The 10,084-nt window shown below is 38.7% G+C and overlaps 1 pseudogene; it reads left to right on the top strand.

The window, feature by feature from the left end:
- The first annotated feature begins 307 nt into the window (after positions 1-307).
- LOC129476190 (heterogeneous nuclear ribonucleoprotein A3-like) lies at positions 308-1,683 on the top strand (annotated as a pseudogene).
- Positions 1,684-10,084: the final 8,401 nt, after the last annotated feature.

Raw genomic sequence — 10,084 nt, 5'->3', positions numbered from 1 at the left:
CCAGTATTGGTGAGAATATAGAAAAGTATACAGTCATTCTTGCCCTCTTGGAGTTACAAAATATATTTTCCAGGAAGCAATGTTTCAGCAAGTATAAAAATTTAACCTATGTATAAATACTCGTGAAGCAATTCCTTTTCTAGAAATATAGCTCCAGAAAATTATCAGGAAAAAAATTATATATAAAAATAGTAGCCCTTACATTGCTTAAAAATGCAAAGAAATGGCCCAACTCGCTCCTCCCCCAACAGACTGGCGGCACGCGGAAAACGCATCAGGTGACGACTGGCCCCGCCTCTTACTCTCGGTCCCATATTGAACTCGAGTTGGAAGAGGCGAGACCGGTCTCAAAATGGAGGTAAAACCGCCGCCCGGTAGTCCCCAGCCCGACTCCGGCCGTCGCCGTCGCCGCCGGGGGGAGGAGGGCCATGATCCAAAGGAACCAGAGCAGTTGAGAAAACTGTTTATTGGTGGTCTGAGCTTTGAAACTACAGATGATCGTTTAAGAGAACATTTTGAGAAATGGGGCACACTCGCAGATTGTGTGGTAATGAGAGACCCCCAAACAAAACGTTCTAGGGGCTTTGGTTTTGTGACTTATTCTTGTGTTGAAGAGGTGGATGCAGCGATGTGTGCTCGACCACACAAGGTTGATGGGCGTGTAGTGGAACCAAAGAGAGCTGTTTCTAGAGAGGATTCTGTAAAGCCTGGTGCCCATCTAACAGTGAAGAAAATTTTTGTTGGTGGTATTAAAGAAGATACAGAAGAATATAATTTGAGAGACTACTTTGAAAAGTACGGCAAGATTGAAACCATAGAAGTTACGGAAGACAGGCAGAGTGGAAAAAAGAGAGGATTTGCTTTTGTAATTTTTGATGATCATGATACAGATGAGAAATTGTTGTTCAGAAATACCACACTATTAATGGGCATAATTGTGAAGTGAAAAAGGCCCTTTCTAAACAAGAGATGCAGTCTGCTGGATCAAAGAGAGGTCGTGGAGGTGGATCTGGCAATTTTATAGGTCGCGGAGGAAACTTTGGAGGTGGTGGAGGTAATTTTGGCCGTGGTGGAAACTTTGGTGGAAGAGGAGGCTATGGTGGTGGAGGTGGTGGCAGCAGAGGGAGTTATGGAGGAGGTGATGGTGGATGTAATGGATTTGGAGGTGATGGTGGCAACTATGGCAGTGGTCCTGGTTATAGTAGTAGAGGGTCTATGGTGGTGGTGGACCAGGATATGGAAACCGAGGTGGTGGATACGGTGGAGGTGGTGGAGGATATGATGGTTACAATGAATGAGGAAATTTTGGCGGTGGTAACTCTGGTGGTGGTGGGAACTATAATGATTTTGGAAATTATAGTGGACAACAGCAATCAAATTATGGACCCATGAAAGGGGGCAGTTTTGGTGGAAGAAGCTCGGGCAGTCCCTATGGTGGTGGTTATGAATCTGGTGGTGGAAGTGGTGGATATGGTAGCAGAAGGTTCTAAAAACAGCAGAAAAGGGCTACAGTTCTTAGCAGGAGAGAGAGCGAGGAGTTGTCAGGAAAGCTGCAGGTTACTTTGAGACAGTCGTCCCAAATGCATTAGAGGAACTGTAAAAATCTGCCACAGAAGGAACGATGATCCATAGTCAGAAAAGTTACTGCAGCTTAAACAGGAAACCCTTCTTGTTCAGGACTGTCATAGCCACAGTTTGCAAAAAGTGCAGCTATTGATTAATGCAATGTAGTGCCAATTAGATGTACATTCCTGAGGTCTTTTATCTGTTGTAGCTTTTTCTTTTTCTTTTCATTACATCAGGTATATTGCCCTGTAAATTGTGGTAGTGGTACCAGGAATAAAAAATTAAGGAATTTTTAACTTTTTAAAAAAAAAAAGGCAAAGAAATGGGACCACCTAGATGTTTATTTATAGATGTTTGGTTAAATAAATCATGATATAAGAGAATGTTAGAAACCTATTTACATATTATGCTGTTTTTATTTATTGTATGAAATTCACTGACTAGAAAAATGTCTACAACACAATAATGTGTGATAGAAGCAGATTGTTTATACAGCAAGTAAAATGCAGTAGTTATATGTGGTTGAGTGGATTTGACTGGTGTTATTTGAATTCATGTAAGCATTTATTTTTGTAGGCTGCTAATTAAGACCAAGCCACTTGTGTTTTTCAAAAACCTGAAAACCACAAAAGTGGCTTGGTTTTAAGTAGTGGCTGAAGAACAAATATTGAATTTTTAGGACTAAAGCAGTGAGATTAAAGCAGTGCCTGCAAAAAGCTCTTTTTCATAGCATTATATAATAGGAACACTAGCAAGAAACCCTCTGCTGGAATTCAGTTAGAAATTTATCTGTGGCCTTAGGAAGATTTGGAGAGACATAGTACTAGTCAAAACCATAACTTAGTTCTTGACCAGCACTGGGGAGTAAAGGAAAGCATTAAAAAGAAAAAGGCATAAAGACTGTTTCCATTTGCATCTAGTTACTGTTGGTTAGCCATGTAACTATTGCTTAGAGATTAACTAGAGGTAAATTCAGACTTTGAGTGATTGTAGAAGACGGACGAGAGGTGAATGAAGAGAATAATGCACTAATATATTTAATCCTTACAACAATCCTATAAGGAAAGCACAATGATTTTTCCAATTTTCCAGATGAGGGAATTTAGGTACAGAGAGGATAGGTTATACAATCACTTATTAAATCCTTAGCCTGGGGTGATTAGGATGTATGTATACCAGTGCTTTTCAAATTTAATTTGTAGCATGTGGAAGTATTGGGACTGCTGGCAGAAGTTGCAAACAGGTGGTCCAGAGGCAGATCCAGCTTGTAGATTATTTCCTTTGGCCAGTACAATGTTTTCTGTTTGCTCATTTATTTCATTTTGTTTTTAAAACATGGTAGATATTTTAAAATCAGAAAATTCCACATAAAAATTCAGATCATCGGTTTGTTTCTTTGCTTTTGAAGAAAATCAGAAGATCTGGCAACACTCAGTTCCACACGGAAGCCATCTGCCTGGTCTGAGTTGAGGCAGTCCCGTTTGGATGAAGCATACCCCCTCCACTCAGCCTACCTCACTCCTTCATATCACTGGTTTGGCCATTGTGCATATTAGAATTTATGGGGGTTTTCTGCTAGAGGACATAGAAAGGCATTTAAAATACTCTTAATTTTCTTGAAAGGTTAAAAGATGGCAGTCTACTCATTTGCAACTCAGATGTGACTGGTATGGAAAGAAGATAGAAATTATTCCAACTAACTCTGCAGTATATCTTGGCATTTTCTTCAGCCTGACAAAGAAAATCTACTCTCCTACCATTATTAAGAAATTAATATTTTGCTAATGATTTGTTAGGAGAGTGAAGTTTAGGGTTACATCACACCCAAAAAACAAAATTATTTAAAAAATTCAAAATGATAAATGCATGAGGTGATGAATACACTAAATACCCTGAATTGATCATTATAAAACATAGATAGGTATGGAAACATCAAATTTTACCGCATATACATGTACAATTACAATGCATAAATTAAAAAAAAAACATAAACAATTTGTTTTTTAAAAAAAGAAGAAAAACATATCAATGAGGCATCTCTCCTTTTCCTCCAAAGTTTTCCTTCAACTACCAGCACCCACATCTGGCCTACCCTACTGGCTTTGGCCTCCTAAATCAAGCACATTCTACTTCTAAGAGTTTACCCTTTTCTTATGCTGAGCAATTTAGTTTTTTCTTATTCTTTTAGCTTCACAAATAATACTGTAAATATTTCCAAAGGACCCTCCTTAGGATCAATGCTTCTTTGAAAAATACAAAATGATTATAAATAACTGATTTATCTTCCATTATAATTGTTTTTTTCCTTTCTCCCTTGTATTTTCATTCCTCTGAACTCATGAGTCTTCTGTACCATTGAGACAGCACTTGACTGGGAGCAAAAACACCCACATTTTAGTCCTGTCTCCCACTTGCTAACTGGATTACTTTGGGAAAGTTGCATACATTTTGGGCTCTCAGTTTTGTCACTTGTAAATGAGAATATAATAAGTACATTTCCTATATAACAGGGTTATTTTTCATATCAAATACAGTCGTATAACCTGAGCACCCTTAGAAAATAAAAATTGTATTTGTTTTAAATAAGTGCATATTAAAATTTTCTAGAGCCTCGGTTTTCAGATAACAAGCACCTTTTCTTGAACACTCAGTATGTTCCAAGCACAGTGCTAGATATTTTGTAAACACTTTCTGTATTAATCTTCTATGTGGCCCTTCGAAGCAGCAATGACATGTGTTTTCCATCTAAAGAAACTGCATCACAGACAACGTTAAATAACTTGCCACAGGCCATCCGAGTCAAAAGTCCGTGTTCTCTTAATGACACCACACTGCTTCTACAGCTCAGCTGTCTCCTTCAACTGACACATTGTGCCACCCACCTATTAACCAGTTACTCTCTGGATCCACCTAGGGAGGACTACAAAATTATTTGACTTTGCAAACATTTTTGGATACTCATGCACACAACCTCAGGGTTCAAAACACTATGCAGCCTAAGAACATTTTATATCAAGGATTCAGTGTTTGAGTGCAGTATTTAGTAGAAGTATGGTATATATACAGCAATTTTATTGACAAATAGTGTTTTTCTATTCAGTCTTACCCCTATCAGTCAGTTCTAGCTTCTTGCAAATTTGGAAGCAAGGAAATTAGGGTCCAGAAAAGAATGCAAACTATCCATTAAGTTTGATTGTTTAAATATACTGGAAAAACATATTTTGAAAAAAAAAAATGAATGAAGCTGGTGGATTTGATGAAGGTTGAAGTGGAGCATTTGAAGTGATTCAGGCTCAGAAAACAATACCCCAAAATGAAGGCCTCAGCAGCATCCTCAGAATCAGAAGTTTTTCTCTGACTTTGTCCTGCTCTCCTGTCTCTCTGTCCCCTTCTCCCTCCAGGCTAGCCATAGAAACTAGAATCCCTCTTCCCCAAGAAGGGTCAGAAAAACCAGAACCTCTTTTCCTGAAAGCCAGTCATAAAACCTAAAAATGCTACTCTAATTTTCCCTCCGCCTTTCTGTGTAAAAGCTGGCCATAAAGAAATCATCTGACCTACCTTGTTTGACTAGAGGTCCTAAGATCCCCATTCCAGAGAGGGCCCTGCCCGACACCCAGAAGGTAGGAATGCTTGCTCAGAGAAGCCAAGAAGAAGCTAGACAGACAGGCCTTGCTGGGTTTCCCCACTCAGTCTATTAGCATTAGATCATGCCCTTTTTATCCAATCATACATCTACATGGCTATCCACAGTTTGTTGAACCTAAGCATAAAAATGGACAATTTGCCCTGTATCTTTGGGTCTTCATTCTGAAGGCTCTCATACATGTATATTAAATAAATTTGTATGCCTTTTCTCATATTCATCTGCCTCTTGTCAGTGATTTTCAGGAAACCCTCATAGGGCAAAGGAGAACTTCCCCCTTTGGCCCCTACAAAGCCTCAACATGACCACCAACACGCAAACCCTATCCTGGTTTGTTTGTTTGGTTTTCATTTTCAAATTATCTTGAGTTGATATGGCAACACAGTCTCAGAGTACACCCTCTCCTTTTTTCTGAAGAGGCCCCTTGTAATGCTCTTTGAGAGGTGGCTTTAGAATAGGATAGAGAGATGCAGCCAAAAGAACTGAAAAGAGTACCTCCTGAATTTTTCCGAACATTACAGAAGAGAGATTCACAACAAAAGAAATAATGTTCCTTTCTACGGACTAGGTGAGAACTGAGTTTCCAATTTGATTGGCAGTGTTGTAATATCAGCATAATACTAAGTTTGTATGACAATAAGATATGTTGCCTAATTTATGCTTCTAGTAGTATTTCCAAGGCTGTCAATTCTATTTTGGCTAAAAGTAATCACAAAGAACTAAATAATAATTAGATTTTTTCCCACTCTTCTATGCATAGCCATCTATTTTGGAAGGCACTCATCATTTGGATACAAACTGAATCTCTTTAATCTTAAAAGGACTAGAGAGAATAATGTCTTTGATCAGCCTGCTAGTACTGTGTATTTGTGGAAAGTGGCCCGTCATTCAAATTAAATCTGGGAAAACTCCCAAACATTGGCCAATTCGGTAGTTATGGGGCCTACCTCTGAGGGGCCTGAGAATTTGGCAAGCACCAAGGTGGTGGAAGCAGGCCCAGATAGGTTCTTCTGGCTTGTGAATTGCCGCTCATCCATGCTCCACCTTCCTCAAGCTTGAGGCTCCTTCATAGTGAGAGAAAAGAATTGGCATGTCCAGCAGCAGTGATTTCAACTCACTGAAAACAAGAAACCTAGTATAGTACACATGGAGACCACAAGGGGATATGGAGAAGCTGAAACTCCTTAGAGGCAAAAATATCTAATATGCTGACTATAACAAAAAGAAAAGCTGAATTCCGACCTCCAAAATAAGAAACTTAAAAGGGCTAGGAGATGCATTTATTATTTTTAAGAAATTGGCAGTTAAAAAAGAAGTATTATCCCAGGGATAATGGTCTCCCATAGCTATGTAAATATCAAGGGAAAATCAAGATATCTATTTCCTAAAAACAAATTAGATATATCATTTGATATATCTAAAGTTCAGTGACAAAGATCACTATTATGCCAAATGAGAGATGTACACTGAGCCATTTTGTCCGATTATATAGGTGTGGTTAAATAACAACTGTACTATTGTCTATTAGTAACTACCTTTTTCTAATACAGAGGAACGTGGAATTATTACCTATTGCAGCAATCTATTAACTCAGGGGAAGAAACCAATAGATTCATTTGGTGATTATTCTCTTTTTAGGGCATCTTATATACTTTAATACAAGGTATGACTGTAAGAGAGTAAGACTAGTGTTTAAATAAATATGCAAGCCTAATTGCATTTAAAAGAATTTTGTCCTCTTCAAGATAATCATTTTGGCTGTACACATGGTAATTATCAGTTCCAAATTGTCCAGGACAGACAATCCAGATGTTCTATAATTTTATTATTCTCAATAAAGGTGATTAAAGGTAGAATGAGATATTACTTAATCTTAATAATTTTGTAAGACTTTTCACAGATATTTATAAATCAGGAAAAATCCTTGGTCAAACTATGTGTTGTGATTTGCGGTCCAGTAAATACGGTTACAGAAGCTATGCAGTTATTCTAGCAATATGTAGAACTCTTTCTTGCAACTGCCTCCAGGATCAGTTTATGAGTCACACAAGGAAATTACTGTTATTACTTTATCTCACTATGAGATATGTTTCTAAAGCAGAGCATAAAAGCATCTCAGCATCCGACTTTCTTTGCACAGGTCTCCTAAACTGACTCCTAAGTATGGTGCTTCCATATTAGACTGAAATGCTAAAGTGTTGAAAAGAACATGACTCTCATTCTTAGAGGTTTCATTACTAAAATGCTAAAAATATAAGATTCTGAGGACAGTACTCTGGTGAGGTATAGTACATTACATTAAATGCAGTGGAAGCTTTTATCCTAGGAATTTAAAATGCCCTCATCATTTCCACATGTAACTTCCCCATGGATCACTCCATTAACCTACAGGTATTAATGAGTGATGTATTTGTGCCTAGTGCTGTAGCAAGTACAGTTAACTAGTTTGCAGAAAGGCATAGTCAGTTCTGATTTTAACAAGAGAAATAAATGAACTAAGAAATTAAATCATTAGCCTGAGTTCACATAATAACACACTGGTAGTCTCTGTAGGGAAAGCCTGCTTTCTTAATCCTGGCTCAGTGATCTTTCATGAATAACTCTCTCCTATTCACTCACCCTACACACACACACACACACACACACACACACACACACACACCTAACTTTTCTAAAATACTTAATATCATGACAGTTGATGGTTTTTGTTCTGACCATGTTGTATGTACTTAAGGATGTTCAGAGCAGTGTATGGGGATGTGGGATGTGGGGAGTGCAAGGTACCAGAATATGCCACCCAAAATTGTGCTGCTTTGGCATAAGGATAATTTTGAGCTAAAGGCAATTGAGAATCAATACAGGCAAGAAAAGCTCTTTATCTTCTCCTAACTACCTAAAAATAAAATATAGATTTACATTTTTATAAAAGAAATGTATATTTGTAATGGAAATTTCCATTTGTAAAGATGTATCTTACCAGGAAGGGAGCTACTCTTCAGGAGACAACCCTTGTCACCTGAAAGCCTCTTATCTGCAAAACAAGACAACCCTTATTTATCATCCATTGCCTCCTCTCATCTTCCCATAACTTGTCTGTCTTGCCCAAAAGCCCCAAACCCCTTTTCTTTGTTTTTGTTTTGTTTTGTTTTGTTTTAGACAGAGTCTTGCTCTGTCACCCAGGCTGGAGTGCAGTGGTGCGATCTCAACTCACTGCAACCTCTGCCTCCCAGGTTCAAGAGATCCTCGTGTCTCTACCTCTCAAGTAGCTGGGATTACAGGCATGCACAACCATGCCTAGCTAATTTTTGTATTTTTAGTAGAGATGAGGTTTTTCCATGTTGATGAGGCTGGTTTCAAGCTCCTGGCCTCAAGTGATCCACCCGCCTCTGCCTCCCAAAGTGCTAGGATTACAGGCATGAGCCACCACGCCTGTCCTCAAAACCCCTTTTCTTTCATTTAGCCTATGTATTAGTCCATTTTCATACTGCTATAAAGACATAGCTGAGACTGGGTAATTTATAAAGGAAAGAGATTTAATTTACTCACAGTGCAGCATGGCTGGGGAGGCCTCAGGACACTTACAATCATGGCGGAAGGCAAAGGGGAAGCAAGGCACCTTCTTCACAAGGAGGCAGGAAGGAGAAGTGGGAGTGAAGGGGAAAGAGCCCCTTATAAAACCATCAGATCTTGTGAGAACTCATTCACTATCATGAGAACGGCATGGGGGAATCCACCCCCATGATTCAGTTACCTCCACCTGGTCTCTCCCTTGACACATGGGGATTATGGGGATTATAATTCAAGTTGAGATTTGGGTGGGGACACAAAGCTTAACCATATCAGCCTAAAATGGTACATAAGCTTCAATCATCTGCTGCTTCCATGAGCCACAATTTTGTGTGTGAACCTCTATAGTTTAACTCTCTTGTTCATCTGTCTTTTATCAGTTTGATCCAGGGGCCCCAGCCATTGCACCTAGGAGGGTAGAGGGGAAAAGACTTGTTTTCTCCTCTAAGAGGGATTGTAAAAATCATAGCATAATTTATTCTAGGTCTGGTGAAGGAAGTTTTAAAAGACTATAAATCCACAAATAACCCTACTGGGCTCACCTACTTGAAAGCAAAAGGAGAAGAGATATCTCCTACCTGAGTTAAGACAAAAGGACAGAAAGTTATTCTCAGAGAGTAGCTACCCACTGGTCAGGAGAGAAAATTAAAAAGGCCAGATTCTATAAATGTAAGTTTGCAGTTTGCTTACTTGTGGCTGACAGGTACCCTGACATGTCTCACACTGATGAATTCCTGGCTGAGTGAGGTACTGCTTATAGATCACTGAAGAAAGGTAGGAAAAATGATTGGAATAAGAACTTCGGTCCCATGGTGTCAGCGTAATGGAAAAGTCCAGATAAACCTGGGAATAGGGTGGTAGAATCACAAAATTTCCTGCTAAGGTGCCACAGGCAATTCTTCATACCTCTTCCAATCTACAGCTGTTCTTATCATTGTGGTCCTTGAGTTACAATGAATATGTTTATTTATTTGAGGCAAACAATTAAACTATTAGCAGCTGAATTTATTACTCCCTATGTGCCTGGCACCACATTGCTTATTTTAAATGCGATCTTTCAATTTATCCTCACAAGAATCTTGAGGTAGGTTCTATTATTACCCCTATTCGATAGATGAGGAAACTGAAGCTTAGAGGGTTTAAGCAACATATCCTTAATCCTATTACAAAATAGCAATAGAACTAAAGCTCCCCAGTAAATTGGTCTGACTCCGTTTGGTCTTCATAATGGCCCTGTGAGAAAAGTAAGGGGGAAAATAGAGACTCCGTCCAGATTTTTAATTTATTCCCTCATTGAACAATTATTTG

Source organism: Symphalangus syndactylus, chromosome X (assembly GCF_028878055.3).
Source record: "Symphalangus syndactylus isolate Jambi chromosome X, NHGRI_mSymSyn1-v2.1_pri, whole genome shotgun sequence".
Lineage (NCBI taxonomy): Eukaryota > Metazoa > Chordata > Mammalia > Primates > Hylobatidae > Symphalangus > Symphalangus syndactylus.
This window is presented reverse-complemented; position numbering and strand designations above follow the sequence as displayed.